This window comes from Empidonax traillii, unplaced genomic scaffold (genome assembly GCF_003031625.1).
Source record: "Empidonax traillii isolate 1590-97213 ecotype Southwest subspecies unplaced genomic scaffold, ASM303162v1 scaffold1874:size73997, whole genome shotgun sequence".
NCBI lineage: Eukaryota > Metazoa > Chordata > Aves > Passeriformes > Tyrannidae > Empidonax > Empidonax traillii.
The window spans coordinates 1-5,002 of NW_020957067.1; positions in this window are offsets into that span (position 1 = coordinate 1).

Sequence of the window (5,002 nt, forward strand, 5' to 3'; positions counted from 1 at the left end):
CAAGATGTGCCAGGGGAGGGTCAGGTTGGGCCACGAGGAGGAATTTCCTCCTGGAAAGGGTGGTGAGGCCTTGGCAGGGGCTGCCCAGAGAGGTTTGGAGTGCCCAGCCCTGGAGGCATCCAGGGAAAGGCCTGGATGTGGCACTGGGTGACAAAGTGGGGATGGGTCACCTGTCCCCACCCCAGTCCCAGTGGGCACCAATCCCACATCCCAGTGGGCACCAATCCCACATCCCAGTGGGCACCAGGATGGAATTCCCAAGTCCCTGTGGACACCCATCCCACTCCCCGGTGCCCTCAGGGTGGCACAGCCAAGGTGACCCCGGCCTGGGCACAGGGATTTGGGATGGGGGTGGCTGTGCCAGGCAGTGCCCAGAGCAGGGAGTGGAGGGGGTGGAGGAGCAGAGGAGAGGCGGCGGAGCCGGGGGAGGGGAACCAATCTCCTCCTCATTTGTTTTTATAATTTTGCCTTTTAAAAAATGAAAATAACTGGAGCATCCTTTCCCCGGAGAGCTTCGCTTCCACCGGCTCCAGGAGCGGGCACGGGAGAGGGGGGGGATTTGTGGAGCAACCCCCACCATCACCCCCCTCCCCAGGGGGACACCCCAGTGTCCCCAACCCCGGGGGAAACCGTGATGTGACTGTGGGAAGATCCACGGGTGGGTTTGGGGGGGCGAATTTCCCCCTCGGGGGAGGATTTGGGGTTAAAACCACCCCGGTCCTGGCACTGCCAGCGGTGCCAGCGGCGGTTGGGGATGCTCTGAGGGGCAAAGCGATGTGTCCAAGGCTGGATGTGGCCCCATCCCGGTGCCTCCCGAGGCCGGGCACTGGGAAGGTGCCAGGGATGAGTTGGCATCGGGTGATGGTGGTGAAATACTTTCCGTTGTTGCTGCCGGGAGGGACGGGGAGGACCCGGGAGAGGGGCCAGGGAGGAGAGTCCGGAGGAGCTGGGATGGGGACAGGGATGGGGACAGGGATGGGGACAGGGATGGGGACAGGGATGGGGATGGGGACAGGGATGGGGACAGGGATGGGGATGGGGACAGGGATGGGGACAGGGATGGGGACAGAGAACAAGGAATAAGGACAGGGATGGGGACAGGGAACAGGGATGGGGACAGGGAACAGGGAGAGGGATAGGGACCAGGGATGGGGAACAGGGAACGGGGATGGGGACAGGGATGGGGACAGGGAACAGGGACAGGGAGAGAGAACAGGGAACAGGGACAGGAAACAGGGACAGGAATAGGGAATAGGGATGGGGACAGGGACAGAGATGGGGACAGGGATGGGGACAACCAGCCTGTGGCACGTGGGGACGGGCACAGGGACAAGTGGTCCCCAAGGACACTGGCACAGAGGGGGCGTGGCCGGTTCCCCCCAGATCGTGGATTCAGGGCCGCAGGATTCAATTAATAAGGAATTAAAGGATGGTAATATTTAATTAATGTCAATGCAAGAGGGATTATAGGAGAGAGATTTTTGTCAAACGGGGTCGATGGCTCTGTGAGATGAGGCCGTTGGGAACGGTGCCGGGATTGGGGAGGGGAGGGGGGGACACGGAGCTGTGACCCCCCCCAGATGGTGGATCTACCACCAGGATGGAACCCTGGCACCCAGGATCTCCAGGGTCACCATCCCAGTGGGCATGGAATGACTGGATATCCAGGATCACCATGGAATGACTGGACATCCTGGATGACCATGGAATGACTGGATATCCAGGATCACCATGGAATGACTGGACATCCTGGATGACCATGGAATGACTGGATATCCAGGATCACCATGGAATGACTGGATGTCCAGGATGACCATCCCAGTGGTCATGGACTGATTGGACCTCCAGGATGACCATCCCAGTGGTCATGGAATGACTGGACATCCAGGATGACCATCCCAGTGGTCATGGAATGACTGGACATCCAGGATGACCATCCCAGTGGTCATGGAATGACCATCCCAGTGGTCATGGACTGATTGGACCTCCAGGATGACCATCCCAGTGGGCATGGAATGACTGGATGTCCAGGATGACCATCCCAGTGGTCATGGAATGACCATCCCAGTGGTCATGGAGTGACTGGACAGGGTACCCTGGCCTGGCTGATCACCAGGTGGTGATCAAAGGTCGGGCTCGATGGGCTTGGAAACCTTTCCCACCCCCAGCAATCAATCCCACCATCCCAACCCTCCTCCCGGAGCCGCTCCGGCTTTTCCGTCCCTGCTGGAGTTCACAAAGCCGAGGGGGGGAAAGAGGAGAGAACAGGGGAGGGCACTGAGTGACTCCCAGCAGGATCCTCCTGCCAAGCTCCTTCCCGGCCCTGGCGCTGTCACCGCGGGTTGTGGCGGAAAAGGAGGACGGTAAATTGTTGATGATGGCAAGAGGGACCTTCCCCGGGAAACATCAGGCTGGGAGAGGCAGTGGTGCCGTGCTGGTGCGTCCCTGGTGATTTTTTTTTTTGGGGGGGGAAGGAAGGGGGTGGTTAGAACATTCCAAAATTACGGTTCCTCATCAACCCAGAACCCCCCAAGGGGTGGTCACACTGGGGACACTCATTGACCTTGTGCCCCCCCATCACCACCCCAAAACCCAAACCAGGGTTTAAGTTGAAAGCCCCGAATCGCTGGGGCTCCCAAAAATAGCAGGAGCAGGGGGAGGGAGGGAGGGAGGGAGGGAGGGGGGGGAAGGATGTGCCAGGGCTCATCACGTCTCGGCGCCGGCACATCCCGCCGGCGACAGCCACGGCTCGGCACCGCAACCGGCACGATGGGACCCTCGACACGGCCCCTGCCTCAGTTTCCCCCCCTCTCCTGAAGCCCCTCAAGGTTATTCCACGGGGTTATTCCACGAGGTTGTTATTCCACGGGGTTATTCCACGAGGTTGTTATTCCATGAGATTATTCCATGGGGTTATTCCGGGGCTGCAGTGGGTGATGAGTGCCCTCCCCCCCACACCCCGGGGGGGGTTGGTGACAGTGTTGGGGACATCGACAGGACCCATCCCCGGCCTCATCCTGCCCTTCTCTCCCGTCTTTCCGCTCCGCCGGGCAGGGCCCCAAGGAAGCCAAATCCTCTTTTCTCTCCCCTGTGGAATAAAACCGGCAGAGAGAGAGAGGGTATTTTTGATTTATTTTATTTTTTTTCCCCTCTCTGCCTTATTTTTCTCCCCCCCCCCCCCCCCCATATAAATAGAAACTTGGGAAGAGGGGAGTGGGGGAAAGGCTTAAATTTAAAAGCGACAAGAAGAGGGAGGGGAGGAGGGAAGGGATAAAATAATAATAAAAAAAAAAAGAAGGGGGGGAAGAAAAAAAAAAAAAAAAAACCTCCAGCGAGGAGAGAGATTTGGCTCCATCTGAAAGCTGTCAGTGTGAATAAAAAGCTTTTTCTTTGAACCCGGAGTTTAATAGCGAGAGGAGAGGGAGGGGCCGCGGCTCCGGCCCCGGGGCTTAATCAGCCCCGCGCTGGATAAATACAGGGAGACAGCCCGGCCAGGGGCTCCCGGCACGGGGAGGGGCACGGGGGGGGCCATGCCGAGACTTGGGAGGCTCTGCAGGCCATGTGTGTTCACTGGAACATGGAACATCCCATGGGCACATGTGTGTGTTCACTGGAACATGGAACATCCCATGGGCACATGTGTGTGTGCCCTGGAACATGGAACATACCGTGGGCACGTGTGTTCACTGGAACATCCTGTGGGCACATGTGTGTTCCCTGCACATGGAATAATCCCACGGGCACAGCCATGTTCTCATGCACTCACACACGTGTTCCCTGGAACATGGAACATCCCATGGACACATGTGTGTTCACTGGAACATCCCATGGGCACGTGTGTGTGTTCACTGGAACATCCCGTGGGCACATGTGTGTGTTCCCTGGAACATGGAGCATCCCATGGGCACAGGCGTGTTTTCATGCACACACGTGTGTTCCCTGCATGTGGAATAGTCCCATGGGCACATCCATGCTCTCATGAACACACACACGTGTTCCCTGGGACACCCCACGGGCACAGGCACGTGTTCCCACGCACACGCGTGTGCGTCCACGCCCAGAGCCCGCTGTGCCCCAAAGAGGGCCCCAGGGTGGGGGCACAGCGGTGACAAGGGGAGGGGGGGGGACACAGTGACACCGCGAGGGGGGGTCGGGGGGGGCTTCCTGCCCTCCCTGGGGACGCTCCACTGTCACCTCGGCGACACGAAAATCCTTTCAGCGCTCGCTGGAAGCGCCGCCCTCGGAGCTGCCTCCCCCGCGCCCGGCCCGGCCCCGCCAGACTAAACAGCCCTTTTGGCCCGGCAGGACGGGCACATCCCGATATCCCCCCACACACACACCATTCCTGATGGATTGGGGCGCTCCTGAAGCCTCTGGAGCAGAGGGAGGGAAGGGAGAAGGGAGGGAGGTGGTCGTTGTGCCGCCGATGGATCTCGCGCTCCAAACAACCTCCCCGGGGGAAGGGGAGGGATGGGCACGCACCAGGAGACTCCCCCCCCCCACACACAACCCACCCAGGGGGGTGTTTTGGTGGCTGGGGAGATGGGTTGGGTACCACGGGCATCCTCACCCTCCTCCTGCCCTTCCCTCTGCCCCGGGAGGAGCTCCAGACGAAACAGCAGCCGGGTTGGAGTTTGGGGAGGGCAGGGGGAGCATCCCTGGGAATGCTGGCAGAGAGCAGCCAGAGCGCGGGTGGCACCTTGATCTGCCCCAAAATATCCCTGCTGTGGGCCATCCCAGCCTGGTGCTGTGCCATCCCCTGTGTCATCCCCGTGCCCGCCGGGCAGCCGAGGGGCTGTGGGTCCCCCCCCACACACACTTCTCATCTCTCCCTGCTCCTCCTCCCACCTGTCTCACCCCCCTCCCCTCCACCCCTTTCCCTGCTCTGATCTTCCCTCCCACCTCCCTCTCTCCCGGCACCTTCCTCTTTGATCTCCTGCTCTTGCTTTTTTATTTCCCCCCCCTCTCCTTCCTTCACCCCCCTATTCCTGCTCCATCCCCC